Source organism: Ovis canadensis, chromosome 8, assembly GCF_042477335.2.
Source record: "Ovis canadensis isolate MfBH-ARS-UI-01 breed Bighorn chromosome 8, ARS-UI_OviCan_v2, whole genome shotgun sequence".
NCBI lineage: Eukaryota > Metazoa > Chordata > Mammalia > Artiodactyla > Bovidae > Ovis > Ovis canadensis.
Genome location: NC_091252.1, coordinates 70,153,459 through 70,179,060, shown reverse-complemented (window position 1 = coordinate 70,179,060; position 25,602 = coordinate 70,153,459). Strand labels below are relative to the sequence as shown.

At 40.9% G+C, this 25,602-nt stretch overlaps 1 protein-coding gene across 1 annotated transcript in view; it reads right to left on the bottom strand.

Moving 5' to 3' along the window:
- TBPL1 (TATA-box binding protein like 1) overlaps positions 1-11,213 on the bottom strand; it is a 38,472-nt gene extending 27,259 nt beyond the window's left edge. Inside the window, exon 1 of the mRNA XM_069598469.1 lies at positions 10,871-11,213. The gene's annotated coding sequence lies outside the window, so the exon portion shown is untranslated. The remainder of the gene's footprint in view (positions 1-10,870) is intronic.
- Between the last annotated feature and the right edge of the window lie 14,389 nt (positions 11,214-25,602).

The following is a 25,602-nucleotide window of genomic DNA, read 5'->3' as shown; positions in this document are numbered from 1 at the left end:
AGATCATGTTGTTTCAGGTCTAAAAGCAAGGGTAAAAATAAAACAATTTCGATGTATCTGGTAAATGATATCAGTATTTAGAAAACAACTAAATTTAACAGTGAATAAATAAAAAAAAAAACCTAACAATAACAAAATCATTTCAAACCAAAACAAAAAGTAGTTGTTGACTATGTCAGGTTTTTTTTGGGGGGGCGGAGGGGGGCAGTGGGAATATGGGGGAGATGGGGATAGGAATAGACAAGAAGAAAGAGTCTGACCAAGTCTACAACAAATTACAAAACAGACATTTCGCTAATGTTTACCTAGCTAGGTACCTGAAAAAACAGGAAGCTTCATTTAAAAAATTAGGAAGTTTATCTCTTTATAGAGAATCTTGATATCTGTCTCAAGTTACCCATGATAAGTAACTATAATTTGTGACTAATCTAGTCATTACACTGATGCTATTAACACAGCAGACTCTTTTAAGATTATCATTTTCTTTGCAAGTAAAAATGTTAATTCACGAGGTTGCTAACAAACTGAATAAACCCTCTTTCAGCTTGTGGCTGGTGTCAAGGTTGGCATGCATAAAGATCATTTTTCTCCATATTTTATTTTTATTTCAAGGGTGTGAATGCAGGATTCAAGCTTCAACTTCTGACAGCTCATCAAGAATTTAATCCAGAGAAAGCACTGCAAGGTGAAAACACAACAGGGTGAATTTCCTATTTTGACAGTTTCCTTTCAACCACTTTTATAGGCTTACCTTTCATATGAAATGTATGTTCTAATGGAGACAACCTGTTTAAGGTCTGGGTCATGTATGACTGCCATTTTAAAAACAGGAAGGTAAGGTTATGAAATTAGCTATTTGGAAAACAGTGTACAGAGTTCAAACTGTTCTAGTTAAAAAACAGTTTTTGCTATTTAGTGGGGGAAAAAAAAAGAGCAACATTTAAATAAAAGCAAACAGGACTACAGAGTGAATACTTTCCACATGTTAGCACCATTAAGAATTTCTTGTTTTACTCAGAAATGGGCATATCTTTCACTGATTGAGGGCTGTATCATTCAAAAAAGACAAATGTGTACAACTCGGCTAAAGTTCAGAAGAAAGCCACAAAAAATGTTTTGAATTAGAAACGAATTCAAATTCAATGTAAAAAGGACTACAGGGCACTGATTTAAAACTAGCACGACAGTAAGCTAAGTTAACTGATGATAATGTACAAGAAAGTGTTCTAACACAGAACATACAAGAGTGATAAGGAGGTTTTCTGACTGGTTCTTAACTTCTAAGAAAAAGCCAAAACAAAATAAAAGCTATAAAAGAGGTACAAGCCCCAGAGATACTGATTAACTAACCTTTGCACGGCCCTGATTTTAAAAACATTTCCAAGTTGTTTCTAATGGGGCAGTCCGTTGAGAACCACTGGGCTGAAACACCACAACAGGTCAACAAAATGATGGAATTTCCCTCTCAGTAGGTCCTTAAAATGGGCTACAGTCTCATATCAGGGCTGTTTATCATAGAGAACATCAAGATTTCTGCACTGTTTCCCATGTGTTGTTTCCTTAACTCGGATTCATGCCTTAAATTGTCACAATCTGCCTTCTGCCTCTGCCTGGGATGAAATGTTACAAAAGAACTGCTCCTTGCTGAATCCAGTGTCACAGCTGACACCTCCTTTTATTGGACTACTCCAGAGCATAAAGCCGGAGAAGGCTATGGCTCCCTACTCCAGTACTCTTGCCTGGAAAATCCCATGGACGGAGGAGCCTGGTAGGCTGCAGTCCATGGGGTTGCGAAGAGTTGGACACGACTTCACTTTAACTTTCACTTTCATGCATCAGAGAAGGAAATGGCAACCCACTCCAGTGTTCTTGCCTGGAGAATCCCAGGGACGGGGGAGCCTGGTGGGCTGCCGTCTACGGGGTCACACAGAGTCGGACACGACTGAAGCGACTTAGCAGCCGCAGCAGAGCATAAAGCACTGGGAACTCCTGATTCCCCAAATTCTTCCTCACTATCCCCTATCCTTGGCTCCTGAGGCACCTTTCCTAGGTTCTCCTCCTATCTCAAATAGTGCTTTGTCTGCCTCTTAAATCATAAATTCTTCAGGGAAGTCAGTGACAGTCCCTTAAAAGCTCAACAACAGGTTCTACAGGGCAAACTCCCTTGGAATCATATCCACACTAACCTGGATATGTATCTGAGGAGGCCACTGTTTTCTTCATATTTTCAAAAGGATTTAAGATCTTTGAAGGTTATAAATCATTGTCTTAAAATACTTTTTAATTTAAGCTTTCCAGGCTTCAATCACTATCCATAAATTTAGAGGTTTTACTTCAATCTTAACCTATCAGAGATTGAATCCAGATTCCTATCTGTTAGGCATATTCATTGCACTAAACCAATGTATCCAAAACAAATAATTAATCCCCTCAGAAATACTTGCTTAGAATAAAATGGTCAAGTAAGGAGCCCTCCTGACAGTTGTCCTCCAGTGGGAGAAACAGACGACAGACAAGCAATGACAGTAATTAGAGAATGTGATCTATGTTATAAAGGAAATGACATGAGAGAAACTTCAGAGTGATCCAGGAAGGCTTCTTAACTTCCTCAGAAATGAAAATTATTTTTAAAATGAGATCTTGAAGGTTAAGGAGGAGCCAGTTGCATGAAACACTGAGAGAAGGGACTCCAAGTAGAAGGCACAGCAAATGCAAGGGTACTGACTGTACTGAACTGTCCACTAGACTGTAGGCACCAACTGTACTGAACTGTCTACTAGACTGCAGGTACTGTGATCCTTAAAGAGCACAATTTAATATAAATGTGTATCTTTGGAATGTGGGTTAGTAACTGGTACTTGGTCCTAAACTCAATCAGTAGTTGCTGAATTAAATGCAAAAGAACAACTGAAAGAATTGTGGAGTTGGGCGGCTGCTAAGTGGGAAGGGGGTGGGGGAGGAATGGATTGACAACAAGGTCCTATTGTATAGCAGGGAACTATACTCAATGTCCTGGGAGAAACTATAATGAAAAAGAATATAAGAAAGCATGTATATATTTGTATAACCGAATCACTTTGCTGTACAGCAGAAGTTACTAATAACACAATATTGTAAATCAACTATATTTCAATTAAAAAAAAAAAAGAATTGTGGGGTTGGGGAATAAATGGGGAGAGGAAACATTCTCCAGTAAAACAATAAGAATCTTAGTAGCCTCAGCTATTCAAGTTATCCAACAGAATTCTATTACTTTCTTATCTCACATTCCGGTACGTTCCACTTAGTGCTTCTAGTGTCTAACAAGTCATTACCACTTTTAGTTAAAATCCCCAAGTCCTAAAGGGTAACTGTGTTTCAGTTTTCACAAATACAGAAATATAATACATATCTGATGTAAGGAAGGAACTATTTTGATTAAAACACACAGACCAACTCTTAGCACTTTGGTACCTAGTCCCTTTCCCTTTTCCTAAACTACACTGTCCATTTCAGTCCCAAGAGTCTTAATTCATTCATACCCTAAATTCATTCCAGGATAGCTGGTTACAGACTAGCTACCCTGTCAGTTACCTGTAGCACAGCAATCTTTGGTTTGATAATAAAGCCATTATTCCTCTCTTTACAAAATGAGAGTGAGGATACAATACAGATAAATTAAGAACATAGTTTCAGACATTTGAAACTCTTCCAATTTAACAGGCCCCAAACAAAAAGCCTACTAAGAGTAACTTTAAAGGCATGCATTCTTAATATATAGACAAATGAACAATTATCCAAGTAGGTTTACACTATGCATTGAAGTGGAATTTTCAAGATTACAAGATTTACACTGGCAATATGCTGCTGCGATGATGAAAACAAGCGTTATTCACAGATTAATATCATTATTTTTTTTAATCAGTTGCGAATTGTTCAACCATGTCACATCCCTTATCTCAGCTTCTCCCCCACCAACAAAACAGAGGCGAGAACTGAATTACGAAATCCAGCAGACTTTTGAGATGAGCACACCAAGTCTGTTTCAGGAAGGTCCAATGAACTGGTGACTGTGTCTTCTACATAGCTATGGCTCCCACCACCACCCTAACCTGCCACATCCTGGGATGCGGTCAACCCACAAGCAATTAAGGGAGGCTCATTACAACCTCACTAGGCTGCACATGCATACAAGAAACTGGAGATATACAAGATGTTCACCACAGCCATAAGCAGGTGAAAGAAAAAAGGGTTGGGGCTCAACAAAAGTATTTGGCAAATTAAAAAGAATAGGTTCTTGTTTCAGAAAAGCTGCAGGTTCTTCATGAACCTAAAGAGAGGTTCAAACAATGACAGGATCTATTAAGTGTTGGCCATCTTCACAAACCAAATGCCCATCTTCAGATCTGCACTTTGTGGTTACATACTGGTGTTATCTTCATGTCTGAAAGATGGCAACACCTGTCCCTGAAAAAGAGTGATGTTGACAACACCAGGGAAATATTAACCATGTGACAGAATAAAACACCTAGCTTTTATTCTGGGCAATAGTACTGACACCTTGAAGGCCTGTTGTCATGAAAGTTCCCAATACAGTCCTCAGAATATCTAAAATTAAAGGATATATACTTGTGCATACACATACACATACATATATATATATATGAAAAAATAGATATGAAACAGCCAGGATCATTTCTATGCTTATTTCAATATTTTTTAAGATCTAGAATTCCTAGAATCTAGATCTAGGAATTATGTTAACAATATTACATCAATACTTCCTCTATTGTGGCCAATGTAGTTATTAGTACTCAATGAAATTAACAGTATCAACTAGATGTCACTCTCTTCAAAAAGGAAAACAAAAGTCACGCCTCTAAACACAAACATATTTACCAATCTGAGGGAGGGAGGGTTATAAAACTCAACTAAAACAAAAATTGCACAATATGGAAGAATTATAAAATTTTACCCCTGTATATTGAAAGCAAAACATACTTTTAATAATGTGTTTTATATAAACTTCCATGTCTTATAAAAAATATTATTTCAACTAAAAACTAAGACCTATACATTAGCCAAAAATAGGAAAGAACAGTTTGCGATTTATTATACTTAAGCAGAAATATTTATTTTCTAGTCAATAATTTCAAAGGTCCATACAACTAAACCATTTGGACTTAACATTAAAAAAATTAGCCATTTCAACAGCAGTCTAATAAACAAAGCTATATTTATCAGGTTATTCCCTGATTAGGCAGTCTCAGTATTTGGTGTCAACCTTATCATAAACAAATAATCTTGTAATTATATGCAGTCATTCCTGAGCTACTTGTATTATCAGAGCAGAGCAGCAGTTTCAGCTACCTCTAAAATGACAAGAAACCTACTATGAAGAGCACATTTATACTGACACAAAAACCTCAAGTTAAATGGCCTGACAATGACATCAGCAAGTTTCAAGTTTACCATCACCTACGGTTAAAGTAAAAAATAGTGTATTCTAAAGAAAGACTAATTCTGCTAAATGAAACCATTGGGTCTATTCCTTTTATTCAGAAGTACCATACAACTAAACAAGCAGTCAAGTCCACAGGGAAATAGCATTTCAATAGCTGCAACATGGTGCCAGACCAGCCTTTGTTGGCCTTCCTTTTCCAAGAAACAGAGATGTCTCTTTTTTACTGAGTCCATCTGCCATAAGTGATAACCAGATGTCTGTGTGACGATTCAAAATTAAAACAAAAAGTCCTTCCCCCTCCCAAGACCTAACAGCAGAGATGAGTCCAACAGGCAGCATTACAAAGAGTTTCAATGTTTTAATCGCCTCCAACTGAAAGAAATAACGTGGTTCCCCTTTAACCGTGCCACCGCAACAAGCACCAGCCAGTATCTTTTCAGCTAACTTTGCACAACATTGTGGTAAGTGCTTTACACTTCCTTATCACAGCAACCCTATGAGGTGGTACTAATATTAACCCATTTTACAGATAAGAAACTGGGGAATGAAGGCAGTGAAAAAACTTGTTCAAGGCCATACCGCTAATAAGCAGCATCGCAACCACACTGAACACAGGCAGCCTGTATCCAGAGTCCACACAAGTGCTATACAAAGCCTAGTCTCAAGAAAGTATAACAGATTTTGATCAAAACTGATTTTACAATAAAAACTGTAATTTATCAGAAGGAAGAAAGTTAATGCCTGATTCTTTGAAACCATTTCATTACTAAAAAAACAAACTCTGACTTCTTAATTAAAATATTCTGAGTTCTCACTTACTGAATTACAAAACAAAAGTGTATCAGGTATTAGTGTCTATGGACAGCAGTCTATGATGGTAATGACGACAATTAAAATACCAAGAGTCATCCACATAGGTCCTGAGAAAACCGTCCATAAAGATGTAATCTGATTTTCAGTATTCTTTCTTGACAGATGAATACTGCATGGTCAAAGTCGCCAGTCAAAAGTTTTATGGTGCATTTTTTTTGGGGGGGGGGGGAATTTTAAATAGCTTAATTATGGACTCACACATGAAGGCTGATTTGAACTGTCCCAGAATTCACCAGGGGCTTCCCTGGTGGCTCAGAAGTTAAAGTGTCTGCCTGCAATGCAGGAGACCCAGGTTCGATCCCTGGGTCGGGAAGATCCCCTGGAGAAGGAAATGCCAACCCACTCCAGTACTCTTGCCTGGAGAATCCCATGGAGGGAGGAGCCTGGTAGGCTACAGTCTATTGGATCGCAAAGAGTCGACTTCACTATTCACTATGTTATGGTTTTTGTTTTTAGTATTTAGTGGGATCCCCAGCAGCACGCTTCGCATTACAAAACAAGCCATTTAAACCAAATTGTGAATTTTATCACCCGTTAACCACATGAAAAGACCAGATGGCTACAATTTTTGATACGACCTGACCTGATTCCTTTCTACTAATGACACAGTTCTGGAATCTTGTTTTTTCACAACTATACAAACATACTTACTCCATTTTTCTTCTGAATCAAAGGTTGTGTCACAATACAAGAATCAAATTTGTCTACATGGCCTGGGAAGACCTCAGATAAATATACTCTTTTACCCTTTTGAAATTACTCAAAGTGACAGTCATGGGACAAGAGCAAATACAGTATTAACTCAAAGCAGTAAACCATTATTTTTTATTATTTGAATTGGTTAAAAAAAAAAAAGCCCTAATCATGTTTGAGAAATTTTGTTGCTTAGAATATACAGCGAATATAAAAGTTTAATTTTAGGCATCAGGATTAGATTACTAATTAGATTAGATGTCTAACGGTTCCCTTCATCTACTAGATAAGTCCCTGAAAGGAAAGAAATAAAATATGTATACCCTTTAATTAATCTTCAAAACACACACACACACAAACATATAACAGGATGGCAATTTACAGTCCTGATCCCCAAGAAACTTCTAATTTACCAGGCATGATGAAATCCATACACCAGTAAGTCTAGCACCAGGAAGCATGTAATACAGGCTTTAAAATTCAGATTTGTGTTTGTCATGTTTTGGTGTCTACCTATGTCATTTCCCTGCTATCTACAAGTGCACAAAACGCACCTGATGAGAGGCACCTTTAATACAGCTTTATACAACATGGCATCAGACATATTAAAGGCATAATAAACACGGGTGTAAATTTCAGGAAATCTTATTTATTAATTCAAATGCCACAAAACAGCTACATTGCCAAAGCACTACAGGTTTTGAGAACACTGTGGAAACATTTTACTATTATCAATTCTAAAATCCATTTACTTTATTTTTCACAGCAATAATTATTCATCACATGGGCTATGATGCAACAGAAAGAAATCAATCACTAGGTAATTATAGGCCTTCACCAAAAAACAGCCCTGATACCCACTTAACTAAATTATACAATATTTGCTGATTTTTAAATACTGTGCCACATCCATGCTAAGAAAGAACACTCTCCAGAAGTTTTCAGCTGTAAATTTTCTACTTATTCATTCTACTTTATGGCAAATGCTATACAGTCTCTCTCTATATACACATCTACAAAAATTCTGATATGACAATTTCCCACACATAAAAAAATATTATGGGACTCACTTAATTTCCCCCTCTAATTTGGCAAAGCATAATCTCAGTCAAGTACTCAGATGCAAAATGATCTGAAAAGCTGGATGTTAAGACAAGGTTTTTAGAGTACAAATTATGAAAATCTAAGGTTCAATTAACAACACAGAGCAAGCTGTACTTTATCCTTTATCTTTTTTTAAAAAAAGTGACTACATCTTCAATTACAGTGTTACCACTCGGACTTCTGTAACACCTTTTATTCCTAAAAGTTCAAATATTTTTACATGCCTTATTTCAGCAGTCTTGATTCTCAGCATAAGGCTCTTACCTGTCATACCATACAACCAACAGTTGTTGGTTCAGAATGAATAGGGAACATCTGACATGAACACTCCATTCTCAATATAAGCCGAGGGATACAAAAGGAAAATGCAACAGACAAAGTTAACAAAAAGGATACACAGGCCAAGGACATATGTTGAAAACTCCCTAAGAAAACTCCCTAAGAAACGGAAATAATACAAATAGCATAAGGAATCATTTTTGATTGGGACATGATTAGGTGAAGAGAGGAACTAAGACAACACGAAATGTTGCAAGTATTGGAGCAGACGGCAGGGAAAGCAGGGATTGTTAATAAAGGAAGAAGCTGAGGTAGCTGGGGCTTAAATCCTTTTCCTCAAACACAGAAGCGGTAAAGGAAAGAGGCAGCTGCAATTAAGATCTAAATGAAGTGAGTGTGACAGCAGCCCTGAGGCAGAGGGAACTCACTGAATCTCACATGAACCAAGAATATCCTCCAGCACCTCAAGTGCCATCATCCCCCAGCACAACCTCAAACAAGACAGTAAGCCAAAGTCCTTGACTCACTAATCTACAGATGACAATATTAGGTTTTTCTTCTCAAGAGGTTTAAAATGCAATTTTAAGTTTCCCAGTGTTTGTACCTCCCGGGCTTCCCAGGTGGCGCCAGTTGTAAAGAATCTGCCTGACAATGCAAGATGCGGGTTCGATCCCTGGGTTGGGAAGATCCTCTGAAGGAGGGCACACAACCCACTCCAGTATCCTTGCCTAGAGAATCCCATGGACAGAGAAGCCTGGCAGGGTGCAGTCTAAAGAGGTGCAGAGTCAGACACGACTGAAGCAACTTAACACACATACAGTATTTATATTTTGCATCTCTGTTAAAGGTATCTGCCACCTCTTTGCACATATACGAAATTGGTTTAATAAGAGATGCTGTACCTCAATTCCATGAAAATACCCAGCCAAAAACTCGATTCTGACATCAACCAATCAAGAGCACAAAGCAGCAGATCATGATAGTCTCAGAGACTGACTTTGAGGGCAGAATACAAAAGCAGGGGTTTGGGGGATCAGGATGAAACGTTTTTGCTTAAGACAAGCCAGACTTAGGGGAAAAGTAAGAGGGAAAAAAAAAGTAAGGGACAAAGAGAAACCACGGTTGACATCATTGCTTCTGTGATTTATCAATTTTCTTTTCATCTTTAATCTTCAACTAAAGAGCTTTGTTCCCGCTGGACACAAAAATAGTATTACTGTAGCATGCATATATGGCCATTTCAGTATGCCACAGGAAAACCTCATTTACTGACCTAGAAAGGTTTGGGAAGCATAAAACCATTAAACAGAGGCCTAAGGCCTAAAGAGATGGCACAAACTGGTAAGCAAGATATCAGCTGTGAATAATTCTTTCAACTACAGAGCGATGATAAAAGTCCTTTTTCGATTTAACTGCCATTTTCTCAAACTTTCCAAAAGGCTGCAGATTATGCTAAATTAGCTAAACCTTCTCATATTTCTCTTTTTCAATTTCCCCACGGAAAATGTCATTCTCTCTGCAAACAAAAATCACACCAAGCTTGTTTCCTTTTCTTTCCTTGAGCCAATTTTAAGTCACTCTTCTTAACCCTAAATACCCAAGCCCACGCTGGTCAATTGCCAGTGTCTCTCTAGAACTGCAGGTGACAGATGCAGTCAGAGAGCTCACAGACGTGGATTGGCTGCGGTCTGAATCCTATTGCAATGAACACACTGACAGAGCCCGCAGAAGCACATCTCAGCAGAAGGAGAGAGTTTAAAAACCGTCATTTCCAATCGAATTTACTTTTAGACCTCTTACTGGCTATTATGCTCTTACCCCGGTTCTCAACCTTGCTTAGTCCTACGTCCTACCCATTTTATCCTCCTCAGTTTCAGATCCTTCATCAAGCCTAATTCTGGTTAATACTACTACTAATAATAATAATAAAAAAAAGGGTGGGGGGAGGTGCTGCAGGCATTGCCAAAAGTAGGAACGACCAAGGTGCTATTTGGGAGCCTTCCCGCCGCGGCCGAGGCCGCATGAAGTTTTCTGGGAAGCAACGGACCCTTTTAGCATCTTTGCACGATTTCTCGTCCCCTGGGTGAGGGCTCCACAGAGAAAGATGGGGAATCTCCCTTCTCCAGTCTTTCCCAGTGGTGGCTAACCCAAGAAATAAAAATATCTCTTCTTATCCCACACCCCGCCGGATAACGTTCCCAGGCAGTGACGCCCCACCCCCACCCCGTTATCCCAGACGAGATCCCCAAATATCACCCCGTCCTCCTGAAAGCTGGACCCTCCCTCGGCCGCTGGACCAATTTCCCGCATCGGAGCTGCTCTTCCCCCTCGCCCAGGCATCCGCCCCCGCACACTCCATCACCAGCATGCCCGCGGCTCCGCACAAGCCCGCCCCGCGCCAAGACGCCCCGCAACCGGCATTCGGGCAGCCCCGAAGCCCGCGCTACCCCTCCCGCCCAGGGTCGCCGACCGGGTTACCGTGGGAAGAGCGGGCGGCGGCAGAGGACGCGGCGGCAGCGCTGCTGCCGGTTGCGGCGGACGCGAAGGATAAGCTGGAGGATAAGGATGATGATGAGGCGAGCACGCTCCCCAGTCTCCATGGAACTCCTGCCCCGGCCGGTTGCTAGGAGCCCCGAAGGCTCGGGCTCCGTCTTTCGTGCTTTGTTGTTCCGGGTACAGGGCGGCCGCTGCTTCCCCGCGACAATAAATAGACCAGACGCGGGGGAGCATAGAGACAACGCTCGGCGGCTAGAGCGCCGCCGGACAGAGCCCTCCTGGGTTCCTCGCTAGCCAGTCATATCCGGCTCTCACTGCTCCCGTCACTTTCCCCCGCCTCTTCCTCAACTTTCCCTTCCTCCTTCCTGGTGTCCGGGTCGGCCCGGCCTGCCTAAGGGCTTGACGAGGTGGGGTTAGTGAGGAAAGGTGTGTAATAAGCTAGATTTCTTTTGCTTGAGAACCGCCTAGAAAGATTTCGAAAAAACTGTGCATCCCTTGTACATTTTTAGCTAGTAGTTACACATGAGTACGTAATTTCTGGCATACAGTGTAATATAAACGGACTTTAGGGTTTTTATTTTGAGGGGTGGGGGTGGGGCAAAACCGTGCCACTTCTGTTAGCTCATTCAATTCATAGAAAAGGTCCACCATTCAATATAGTTAGCGAAGCTGGTCCTCAACAACTAAAAATTGTTTTCTACTTCTGACGAATACATTTTCTGTTTTGAAAAAGTCCGACCGCTTTTTCGGTTAAACGCGTTAACTTACGTGATCAAACTCTCGTGAAGGAATGCTAATCCTAGTCCTAAAATACAGTGATAGGATATGACAGGTAAAAGAATGGATAGATAGATAGATAGATAGGTGATAGATAATAGGGGTTAGGTCACATTTCTGTCGCCTGCCCCTTTGATATTCCATACTCAACTTGGGTTTGCGGTCAGGACTCTGCCTTGGAAGTCGGGAAGCACTTGAGAGGCTTTTAAGCCTTGTAGCCGGATCCAAGAAGGATGGGAGGAGGGAGAGGGCGGCTGCAGGCTGGGTCCGGGCTGCTGGGCAGAGGCGGCGGCGGCGGCTCTGCTCACACGGAAGCCGGGCGCCTGAGGACTGAGACCCTTCCGCGGCTCCGCGCCCAAGTGGCCCTGGAATGACCCGGGGGACTCCCAGAGGCGCACACTTCGCCAGTTTGAACGGCCGCGCTTGGGCCCTCGGGGCCCCTCGGGGGCCACTTGAAGGGTGCTGCCTTCGAGAGCGAGACCGGACTAACGGTCCGGGAGCGCGAAGCAGCGGTGCGGATACCCGCCGCGCCCCCGAGTCCCACTCCCAGGCGGGCCGGCACAGGCCTCTGCTCAGAGTTGGGCTGCAGTTAAAAGCCTCTCCCTGGATGAAACCAGTGGGCAGCTCTAATTTTAATAAAAGGCCCTAAGGGCCTCATGAATACCTGGCCTCTGGTTGGTGTGCATCCGCCATGAATCATGCTAATACCACAGTCCTTTTTGAAATAGATGACTTGGGCTGACTTCTGAGGGGTTGGGGAGGAGGCAACCATTTGAGTATTTCCCTATTTATGGGGTCTCCAAGGATGCCTATAGATCTTTTCCTTCCTACTCTGAATATTCAGTAAAATATGTGAGCATTTAAAGACACTGTAGAATTATGGAACTTTGATCTGTTTCAGTTTCTATAGTCATTTATTCTTTGAACAGTATTAAATAATTATAGCTTGTATTAGGTGTAATGAAGACAGCAAGCAAGAGGCTGGGTTAGAGAGTCATGACTGTGGAGTAGTGGGGAGATGACTTTCAGGTTGTTATCTGAGGGGGAATGGAAGGGGTGCACAGTGTTCCAGGCGGAGGGAACAAGACAGGCTAGAGCTATCTGTGTGGGAGATTGCAGCCATGAAATTAAAAGATACTTACTCCTTGGAAGGAAAGTTATGACCAACCTAGATAGCATATTCAAAAGCAGAGATATTACTTTGCCAACAAAAGTCTGTCTAGTCAAGGCTATGGTTTTTCCAGTGGTCATGTATGGATGTGAGAGTTGGACTGTGAAGAAAACTGAGCATAGAAGAATTGATGCTTTTGAACTGTGGTGCTGGAGAAGACTCTTGAGAGTCCCGTGGACTGCAAGGAAGTCCAACCAGTCCATCCTAAAGGAGTTCAGTCCTGGGTGTTCATTGGAAGGACTGATGCTGAAGCTGAAACTCCGATACTTTGGCCACCTCATGAGAAGAGTTGACTCATTGGAAAAGACTCTGATGCTGGGAGGGATTTGGGGCAGGAGGAGAAGGGGACGACAGAGGATGAGATGGCTGGATGGCATCACTAACTCAATGGACATGAGTTTGAGTGAACTCTGGGAGTTGGTGATAGACAGGGAGGCCTGGCGTGGTGTGATTCACGGGGTCGCAAAGAGTCGGACACGACTGAGCGACTGAATCGAACTGAACTGAGTAGCCTGGATGGGGCATCATGATCAGTGCAAGGGGAAGCGGACATGAGGCAAAGCTGACAAGAAACTAAGGCTTGTACCTTCAGTGACTTGCAGACCATGTGTAAGAGAGTTTGAATTTTCTTTCAAATGTTGGGGGAACTGAAGGGTTTTAAGTGGTAGAGTGGCATGGTCTGATTTACCAAGGAAATGGCAGGAGAAAGGCTCTATTCCAATGATCACTGCCACTGTGGATAAGTCAGCTTTACGGTAACCATGACTAAGGTCTTTACCTGTCACCTTCTTTACAAGAGACCAGCAATATAGCTGGTATCAAGCATGTCAACTGCTTTGGACTCCCCTTTTGTCACAGACAGGTCAGGAATTTGCCTCATTATATTATTTCCTCATTCTGGAATTGGGTTTGATTTTACTGCAGGCACCATTCTCTATAGAGAAGGAAATGGCAGCCCATTACAGTATTCTTGCCTGGAAAAACCCATGGACAGAGGAGGGGTTGCAAACAGTTGGAGCTGGCTTAGCGACTAAACAACAACCACCATTCCCCATAGACTTGTTGAATGCTTTAGCTTTAGAACACGACTTTACTGACCAAGGAATTCATTTCAAGGTGAAAGAAGACAATGAGATAAAGCCCATGGGCTTCACTAGTCTTATAATGTGCTCCATTGGTCAAGATCCAGGTAAGGCTATAATATTATTTATTATCCAGGTGCCAGGAAAAGTTAGAATATACAGCATATGTTCCAAACCAAGACTCTTTTTAAAAAAATATATATATTATTTATTTTAATTGGAGGCTAATTACATTATTGTGGTGTTTTTTGCCATACATTCACATGAATCAGCCATGGGTGTACATGTATTCCCCATCCTGAACCTCCCTCCCACTTCCCTTCCTATCCCATCCCTCAGGGTCATCCCAGTGCACCAGCCCTGAGCACCCTGTCTCATGCATCAAACCTGGGCTGGTGATCTGTTTCACATACGATGATACACATGTTTCAATGCTATTCTCTCAAATCATCCCACCCTGGCCTTCTCCCACAGAGTCCAAAAGTCTGTTCTTTACATCTGTGTCTCTTTGTTGTCTCGCATATGGGGTCATTGTTACCATCTTTCTAAATTCCATATATATGTGTTAATATATTGTATTGGTGTTTTTCTTTCTGACTTACTTCACTCTGTAAAATACTCTCCAATTTCATCCACCTCATCAGAACTGACTCAAATGCATTCTTTTTAATAGCTGAGTAATATTCCATTGTGTATATGTATCACAGCTTTCTTATCCATTCGTTTGCCAGTGGACATCTAGGTTGCTTCCATGTCCTGGCTATTGGAAACAGTGCTGCAATGAACATTGGGGGTACATGTGTCTCTTTCAGTTCTGGTTTTCTTGGTGTGTATGCCCAGCAGTGGGAGTGCTGGGTCATAAGGCAGTTCTATTTCCAGTTTTTTAAGGAATCTCCACACTATTCTCCATAGTAGCTGTACTAGTTTGCATTCCCACCAACAGTGTAAGAGGGTTCCTTTTTCTCCGCACCCTCTCCAGCATTTATTGTTTGTAGACTTTTTGATAACAGCCATTCTGACCGGTGTAAGACGGTACCTCATTGTGCCAAACCAAGACTCTTGATTAATACAGAAATTGATATTTAGGCTGGTAAAATAGTAAGCTTTATAAGTTGGATAAACGCTGTTTAAAATGTGATATAAAGGCAAAAGCCCATCTGTAAACTGTACTGATCAGCAATGAAATAGTTATAGAAATCAAGAGGAACATTTTGAAACTTTCAGTAATCTGACATTACTGTTACATCTAAACATGCAACTTTGTATTTATAGAAATATTTGTATTGGGTTGGTAACAAATCTGATTCTTTACCATAGTTATGCCCATTAAGGCTCCAGTTTTATGAACTTGGCTATAAAAAGAAAATCAGGCTATTGAAATATGTTGACTTATTTCCTTTAGTGCTTTGATATAGAAAAACTGTTCAGTATAGCTTTCTGAAGAGACAAGCAGTAGTGGAATGGTACTGAAACAGCATTGTTAAGAGGAGTCCTTTCTGCCAGCTGTTTAGTTATCCTACACTAGTAGAGATCAGATAATATCTACTCTGCCAATTGAAACGACGAAATTTTCTGCCCCACATGAAGTTAACACACTAACTATGAATGCAGTGATCAAGCAGAGCAGTGGTGTCAGGGATCCTCATTTCTCAGAATTCTTCTTGAATATCTCCTGTTATACACTCTGTAGCCCAGTTGAAAGAGTAATTCCAGTTTGCCAGTTAAGTAATGTGCAACTTATGGGACAGAGTCTGATACTGTAACCTGATTTTATGATACCAGCTGTTCCCTTCCTCTGTGATCAGATAGTGTCTATGGCAAAGACAGTGAATAGAGATCTAGGGAGGTTGGTGAAGTTGCCAGGTCAGTTTGCAAGAGCTAGAAACAGGAAGGGCAGAGTCCATATTCAAAGCTTATGTCTCAGTGAGATTTCTGATAACAAGCTAATGGATTTCCCCCAAATGACATTGACTGGCAGCCAGGTAAGTTTGAAGGTGTTGCCAGAAAGTCCTCACCCTGGCAAAAGGCATCTACCAACCTGTGTACTGCCTCAAAGACAATGTCCCATTCTCCGTCTCTATAGGAAGATGAATTCAATTGCTGAGGCAGTCCTAGGAGATTCCTTCTTACCACTCCTCTAGGGCAGGGTCTTTGAGGATAATAGATAAAAGAAATCTGGGCACTTTGGCTCACCAGAGATACTCAGTTCTCTGCTTGTTACTCTTGTCCAACAGGATATGATGTGATCTCACAGCCATCACATGTTGTGTCTCCTTTTTACCCTTTCTCTTTAGTTTTTGTTATCCCACCTCCACCTCCTTTATTGTATATTTGTATGTTGGGGAAAACTTATTATTCATCAGTTAGCTACATCTGGACCTGTTAAGACTGACTACACCCAAAAACTCTGAATTTGTGCTGGATATGACTTTGAGTTTTCTCCTTCCACTGGGTAGGAATTGAGTACATTTTCAATTTCTTATGAGATCATCACTTTATGTCAAGAGAAACTATAAATATGGAGAAAACTCTGTGTGTGTGTGTTTATTATGCAGCCAAGTGTGATGTGAAGGGACCATTTATTGTTTTGTCAACCCAGAACTGCTGTCTTCTTTTGGGAAGAGTACTCTTTCCTTCTATTTGGGGCAACAACTTCTACTCTTTACCTACCTCCAATCTAATGCAAATCCAAATAGGAGGTACAGTAGCCACAGTGGTTGACAGAGTGGTAGGTTTCTGAGCTGAGGTAGGATGATTATATAATAACTGTACTGTGATTGAGTTATGACTCTCAGTTCCAAATTCACTCTGTGTGACTGTTCTATGAAGGTGGGTCTTGACACAGTAAATATTCTTCTTTTGTTAACTATCACAGTGTTAAGCTTTGTCAGTAGAAAAAGGGCTGGAGTGACACTGAAGGAGGAAAAAATTTTGCTTCCCTGCCAGGCACCTGAAGCATAGGAGACTTTTCTAGAATCCACCTCTGGCAGCACAGTGGCGTCCCCAGCTCCTCTCAGGGGTCTGCAGGACAGTCAAGGGTGAAGGAAAATCTTTTAAGTGGGCATAATTTGAATAGTATGTTTATCTGCCATATCGGATGTAAGAAATGACCAGAATGGGCAGTTGCTAATGGTTTTTCTAGATGGAATGGGACTGGAAGATTGGAGATGAGGAAGTATGGGAAAGAAGTATTGGATATGGATGGATTTCTCTGAATGGGAGCGGACAGTGAAGATATTTGTGTCTCATTTGAATGTATACTAAGGGTACCTGCTGTAGAGGAGACTGTCAATAATTAGGTGGACAAAATGGCACACTCTGATTTGCCCAGCCACCTCGGAGCTTCCTCTGTGGGCTTGTGGACAGAGTGGCTGTGGCGGCAGGGATGCAGGCTGTGCATGTGCTCAGCGACCTGGATTTCCCCATGGGGAGGGTCATCTTGCTGACACTGCTGCCAAATGCCTAACTTGTCAAGAGCAGAAAAACAACACTGAGTCTCTGATATGGCCCTGGTCCCCAGGGTGATGAACCAGCCATCTGGCAGGTTGATTACATTGGACCTCTTCCATCATTGAGAGAGCAAAGATTTGTCCTCATTAGAATAATTACATGTTCTAGAAATGGTTTGGTCTTGACTACTCTTAATGTTTCTGCCAACACCACTCTGAAGTCACAAAGTAGTTTATCTACCACTGGTGTATTACACACAACACTGCATCTAATCAGGGTACTTGGTTCAGGGCAAAGGAAGTGTAGCTGTGGGTCCATGTCTATGGAATTAACTGACCTTACCACATATGCCATCACTTGGAAGCAACTGGCTTAAATGAACATTAAAATGACTTACTAATGACACTGTTATGGTCATTTGGGAAGCAGTACTCTGGAAAAATGGGATTCTGTTTGACCGAATTATGTTTTGAATCAGAGACCATTATATGGCTTTCTCCCTCTCATAGGCAGAATCCATTTGAATCAAGGTGTGGCAGTGAGTGTCTCTTTTCACAATTTCACCTAACAGTCTGCTCTCAGGATTTTTCTTCCCTTACCTAAAAACTTTGCTGCTGCTGGTATGGAGATCTTAGTCCCCATGGAGAGAATGCACCTTCAGGATATGCTATGATTCCACTACATTGAATGACGAGGCTACCAACTGGTCATTTGGGGTTCCTTATACCACCAAAACAAAAATGGCATAATCTTCAGACTGGAGTGATTGGTCCTGGTTACCAAGGGGAAATTGGCTTTCTTACTCTAAAAGTGAGGGCAAGGACCAGAGTCTGGAACCCAGAAGATTTTCCGGGTAACCGCTTAGTACTTTCATGTCTAATATTAAGGCTAATGAAAAATTAAATCAACAAAAAATAAAAAGTACTTTTCTTGAGGACTCAGAATCTTTGGAAATGAAGATTTGGGTCATTTCACCAAGCAAAGAATCCCGACCAGTTGAGGTTCTGACTGAAGGCATGGGAAATACAGAATAGGTAGTGGAAAATGAAAGCCATAGATAGGAATTATGGTCTCCTGAACAGCTACAGAACCAGGGACTGTAGTATCTTTGTATGTTATCCATTAGCTTTTTATATCCATATGGTTGTTTGTATTTACTAATCATTTCCTTTTCTCTCCTCCCCACTTTTATTTTATATTGAAGCTGTCAAGGTTGCATTCATTTTCTAGGCCTGCCATAACAAAGTACCACAAACTTGGTGGTTTAAAACAACAGAAACTTATTCTCTATTTCGAAACCAAAGTATTGGCCTGGGTCTCAAGGATTCTCAGCTCTGTTAGGTTATTAAATCTCTATCCATATAGTTTGTTTTAAAATGACTGTGTAATCTTTCATTCTACCAGGTAATACATGAATACACTTCTCAGTAGACATTCACACAATCCACATGAAGTGAAGTATCCTTTAGTCTGCCACCTCCTGCCATCCTATTCCTATTCAGACTTAACACTGTAGGGTGACACCTTTGTGTGGTTCAGAAATTCCTCACTGCTCTAGTCTTCTGGCATCATAGACTTCTTCTCAGTGCTCTGAATTAATTTTTATATTTGTTTCCTGTTAATTTACTTGGATTTTGAAAGACTAAGGAGGTAAATATGTCCTTAGATCACCTCCTTGAAATAAACTTTATTTGGTCATTCGATAAATAATTCAATTCACAACTTAGATAAATAATAACATTATTTTGAAATATACAAAATAATCTTGAAAATGTATGTTGCCCTCTAGTGGTGGAAAAATTGTGTACTTTTAGAAATTTTATGCCATCAAATCCCTTATGATTGTACAGTGGAAGTGAGAAGTAGATTTAAGGGACTAGATCTGATAGATAGAGTGCCTGATGAACAATGGATCGTGACATTGTACAGGAGACAGGGATCAAGACCATCCCCATGGAAAAGAAATGCAAAAAAGAAAAATGGCTGTCTGGGGAGGCTTTACAAATAGCTGTGAAAGGAAGAGAAGTGAAAAGCAAAGGAGAAAAGGGAAGATATAAGCATCTGAATGCAGAGTTCCAAAGAGTAGCAAGAAGAGATAAGAAAGCCTTCTTCAGCTATCAATGCAAAGAAGTAGAGGAAAACAACAGAATGGGAAAGACTAGAGATCTCTTCAAGAAAGTTAGAGATACCAAGGGAACATTTCATGCAAAGATGGGCTCGATAAACAACAGAAATGGTATGGGTCTAACAGAAGCAGAAGATGTTAAGAAGAGGTGGCAAGAATACACAGAAGAACTATACAAAAAAGATCTTCATGACCTAGATAATCACGATGGTGTGATCACTCACCTAGAGCCAGACATCCTGGAATGTGAAGTCAAGTGGGCCTTAGAAAGCATCACTACGAACAAAGCTAGTGGAGGTGATGGAATTCCAGTAGAGCTGTTTCAAATCCTGAAAGATGATGCTGTGAAAGTGCTGCACTCAATATGCCAGCAAATTTGCAAAACTCAGCAGTGGCCTCAGGACTGGAAAAGGTCAGTTTTCATTCCAATTCCTAAGAAAGGCAATGCCAAGGAATGCTCAAACTACCTCACAATTGCACTCACCTCACATGGTAGTAAAGTAATGCTCAAAATTCTCCAAGCCAGGCTTCAGCAATACGTAAACTGTGAATTTCCAGATGTTCAAGCTGGTTTTAGAAAAGGCAGAGGAACCAGAGATCAAATTGCCAACATCCACTGGATCATGGAAAAAGCAAGAGAGTTCCAGAAAAACATCTATTTCTGCTTTCTTGACTATGCCAAAGCCTTTGACTGTGTGGATCACAATCAACTGTGGAAAATTCTGAAAGGGATGGGCATACCAGACCACCTGACCTGCCTCTTGAGAAACCTATATGCAGGTCAGGAAGCAACAGTTAGAACTGGACTTGGAACAACAGACTGGTTCCAAATAGGAAAAGGAGTATGTCACGGCTGTATATTGTCACCCTGCTTGTTTAACTTCTATGCAGAGTACATCATGAGAAATGCTGGGCTGGAAGAAACATAAGCTGGAATCAAGATTGCTGGGAGAAATATCAATCACCTCAGATATGCAGATGACACCACCCTTATGGCAGAAAGTGAAGAGGAGCTAAAAAGCCTCTTGATGAAAGTGAAGGAGGAGAGCGAAAATGTTGGCTTAAAGCTCAACATTCAGAAAACGAAGATCATGGCATCTGGTCCCATCACTTCATGGGAAACAGATGGGGAAATGGTGGAAACAGTGTCAGACTTTATTTTGGGGCTCCAAAATCACTGCAGATGGTGACTGCAGCCATGAAATTAAAAGACGCTTACTCCTTGGAAGAAAAGTTACGACCAACCTAGATAGCATATTCAAAAGCAGAGACATTACTTTGCCAACAAAGGTCCATCTAGTCAAGGCTGTGATTTTTCAGTGGTCATGTATGGATGCAAAAGTTGGACTGTGAAGAAGGCTGAGCGCTGAAGAATTGATGCTTTTGAACTGTGGTGTTGGAGAAGACTCTTGAGAGTCCCTTGGACTGCAAGGAGATCCAACCAGTCCATTCTGAAGGAGATCAGCCCTGGGATTTCTTTGGAAGGAATGATGCTAAAGCTGAAACTCCAATACTTTGGCCACCTAAAGCGAAGAGTTGACTCATTGGAAAAGACTCTGATGCTGGGAGGGATTGAGGGCAGGAGGAAAGGGGACAACAGAGGATGAGATGGCTGGATGGCATCACCAACTCGATGACATGAGTTTGAGTGAACTCCAGGAGTTGGTGATGGACAGGAAGGCCTGGAGTGCTGCAATTCGTGGGGTCACAATTCGTGGGGTCGCAAAGAGTCGGACATGACTGAGCGACTGAACTGAACTGAACTGAACTGAATAGTTAAGTTGGGGGCTTTCCCAGTCACTCATTGGTGAAGAATCCACCTGCAATGCAGAAGCTGCAGGAGTAGAAGTTTCAGTCCCTGGCTGGGAAGATTCCCTGGAGTTGGGCATGGCAATCCACTCCAGGATTCTTGCAGGCTACAATCCATAGGATTGCAGAGGCAGACTAAAGCCAGTTAGCATGCAAGCATAAGTTGGGGGAGCACAGTGGAAGCTGATGGAAAAAGAGCATCCTTAGACTTGTATTGTTTAAAAGAGGAGTTAAGGTATGTGTAACATTAAGTATTGATGAGTTGTTAAGTAAGATTACTAGAAGACTACTGCTATTATAAACAGTAGAAAAGACTATAAATTCCCATCTAGTAGAAGGCAAAAATTAAACAACAAAACAAATAAATAATTAAATGGATATAAAGAAAGTCAAGAGAGAAAAAACATATAGTAAAACAAAAGAGAACATAGAAGAAACACATTCTAAATTTCCAGTAAGCATAATACACGTAAATGGCTTAACCTCACATGCAAAAAAATCAGAAAATATAGTAATAGATTAAAGATCAGTTCAGTTCAGTTCAGTTGCTCAGTGGTGTCCGACTCTTTGTGACCCCATGAGTCGCAGCATGCCAGGCCTCCCTGTCTATCAACATCTCCGGGAGTTCACTCAGACTCACCTCCATCGAGTCCGTGATGCCATCCAGCCATCTCATCCTCGGTCGAACCCTTCCCCTCCTGCCCCAAGTCCCTCCCAGCATCAGTCTTTTCCAATGAGTCAACTCTTTGCATGAGGTGGCCAAAGTACTGGAGTTTCAGCGTTAGCATCATTCCTTCCAAAGAAATCCCAGGGCTGATCTCCTTCAGAATGGACTGGTTGGATCTCCTTGCAGTCCAAGGGACTCTCAAGAGTCTTCTCTAACACCACAGTTCAAAAGCATCAATTCTTCAGCGCTCAGCCTTCTTCACAGTCCAAGTCTCACATCCATACATGACCACTGGAAAAACCATAGCCTTGACTAGATGGACCTTAGTCGGCAAAGTAATGTCTCTGCTTTTGAATATGCTATCTAGGTTGGTCATAACTTTTCTTCCAAGGAGTAAGCGTCTTTTAATTTCATGGCTGCAGTCACCATCTGCAGTGATTTTGGAGGCCCCCCAAATAAAGTCTGACACTGTTTCCACCGTTTCCCCATCTGTTTCCCATGAAGTGATGGGACCAGATGCCATGATCTTCGTTTTCTGAATGTTGAGCTTTAAGCCAACATTTTCGCTCTCCTCTTTCACTTTCGTCAAGAGGCTTTTTAGCTCCTCTTCACTTTCTGCCATAAGGGTGGTGTCATCTGCATATCTGAGATGATTGGTATTTCTCCCAGCAATCTTGATTCCAGCTTGTGTTTCTTCCAGTCCAGCGTTTCTCATGATGTACTCTGCATAGAAGTTAAATAAGCAGGGTGACAATATACAGCCGTGACGTACTCCTTTTCCTATTTGGAACCAGCCTGTTGTTCCATGTCCAGTTCTAACTGTTACTTCCTGACCTGCATACAGATTTCTCAAGAGGCACGTTAGGTGGTCTGGTATTCCCATCTCTTTCAGAATTTTCCACAGCACAACAACACAAGAGAAGACTCTACACATGGACATCACCAGATGGTCAACACTGAAATCAGATTGATTATATTCTTTGCAGCCAAAGATGGAGAAGCTCTATACAGTCATCAAAAACAAGACCAGGAGCTGACTGTGGCTCAGATCATGAACTCCTTATTACCAAATTCAGACTCAAATTGAAGAAAGTAGGGAAAACCACTAAACCATTCAGGTATGACCTAAATCAAATTCCTTATGATCATACAGTGGAAGTGAGAAATACATTTCAAGGCCTAGATCTGATAGATAGAGTGCCTGATGGACTATAGAATGAGGTTTGTGACATTGTACAGGAGACAGGGATCAAGACCATCCCCATGAAAAAAAAATGCAAAAAAGAAAAATGGCTGGGGGGGGGGGGCGGGCTTACAAATAGCTGTGAAAAGGAGAGAGGTGAAAAGCAAAGGAGAAAAGGGAAGATATAAGCATCTGAATGCAGAGTTCCAAAGAGTAGCAAGAAGAGATAAGAAAGCCTTCTTCAGTGATCAATGCAAAGAAATAGAGGAAAAGAACAGAATGGGAAAGACTAGAGATCTCTTCAAGAAAATTAGAGATACAGAGGGAAAATTTCATGCAAAGATGGGCTCGATAAACAACAGAAATGGTATGGGTCTAACAGAAGCAGAAGATATTAAGAAGAGGTGGCAAGAATACACAGAAGAACTGTACAAAAAGGATCTTCACAACCCAGATAATCATGATGGTGTTATCACTAATCTAGAGCCAGACATCTTGGAATGTGAAGTCAAGTGGACCTTAGAAAGCATCACTACAATGCTTGGGGCTGGTGCATGGGGATGACCCAGAGAGATGTTGTGGGGAGGCAGGTGGGAGGGGGGTGCATGTTTGCGAACGCATGTAAGAATTAAAGATTTTAAAATTTAAAAAAATAAAATAAAATAAAATAATAATAAAATTAAAAAAAAAAAAGAAAGCATCACTACAAACAAAGCTAGTGGAGGTGATGGAATTCCAGTTGAGCTGTTTCAAATCCTGAAAGATGATGCTGTGAAAGTGCTGCACTCAATATTCCAGCAAATTTGGAAAACCCAGCAGTGGCCACAGGACTGGAAAAGGTCAGTTTTCATTCCAATTCCAAAGAAAGACAATGCAAAAGAATGCTCAAACTGCGGCGCAATTGCACTCATCTCACATGCTAGTAAAGTAATGCTCAAAATTCTCCAAAGATTAAAAATAGTTCAACTATATTCTGTGTATAAATATATTAAGCTCATCAGTTTTACAAAAAGAGACTTTTCTGGTGAATTAAAAAGTTTTTTAAAAAAGAGAAACTATATTGTTTCCAAAATATTTTTTATAGTTAAAGAACAGAAAGAAGGCAAACTAAAAAATTCAAATGGTTCCAGAAATATATTAACCATTAAAAACTAGTAGCCATGTTAATATTGGGAAGATATGCACAAACTTAATAGATATATGATGAGAAACTTACAAATTTATATCAGAGCTGATATGCTAATCTCTGAATTAGTGATAAAGAAATAAAAATTAATAGAGCTACAGAAGTTTTAGCTATCACAATTAACAAGCTTTTTACTTGCTCTAAGGAATAAAGCCTGAAAAGTCATTAAGGAAGTATCAAGTTAGAAAAGAAATACAGAAGAAACCCCAAGAAAGCTGAAAAAAAGACGTTAACCTCAAATGGATCCAAATATATATGTAATGAGATCAAGACCTTCTCTCCTAAACAATGCTACAGAAGACATTATGACTTCCTCTCTGTTTCCCCTTTTTTAGACACCATGCAGACTACTATCTTCCTATTAACTTATTTTTTCTTCAGAAGAGCTATAACATTATTGATTAGGTATTGGTTTTCCCCCGAAACCATGCCATGATTGAATTAGAATGTTTTTGTATTTGTCCTAGGAGCAGCTGTTAGAGTTATTTTCATTGGGAATTAATTCTTTCTGGTTTTCCTCTGAGGTGGTAGTTTTATATATAATGATTGGTTTTAAGTACATTTTTTAGGATCTGGGAATTAAACGCAACCAGTGTTTTCCAGCTCATGTATAACCTCCATCGCAGTCTCCTTAATTTGTTTTGCCCAGGAGACCCTCAAACATTCAAAGAGGTTTGCTGAACTTGTTTTCTTATGTTCCAACTGAAAGATGCTGGGAGCACCTCACTTCATGCCCTTTCTCATCTTACTCTTTGCCTGTGCTTGTCAGCTTGCTCCTGAAGGCTTTGTCTCATCATCCTCCTCTCTCAGTCTTAGTAGATTCAAGTTCAGTGTCAAGTCAGCTTCGGAATCATAAATCAGAGCTTTGAAGAGACTTTAGAGATTAATTCAGTTTCATAAATAAGGCAACTAAGGCCCACACTTCCCCACCCCCCGCCCCCTCCCACTAGTTTCCTTCTGAAACTTGGTCCTAAATCAGTTGATTTTTTCTCAACCCCACTACTCATTCAGTAATACTGAGGATTTCGGCCTTGAAAATACAGAAGAGAAAACAAGAAACGAGGCTGCCACCGTGTGGTATGATACTTGAACAGAATGGAGGAGTTTATTCAGAGAAGTCTGGCAATTGGGAGGTGAAATTTCCATTAATTAGAACAGTAATTACCATCTCTTAGTCATTACAACTTTTAGACCTAGCAACTTGGAGAAGGGCATGGCAACCACTCCAGTATTCTTGCTTGGAGAATCCCTTGGACAGAGGAGG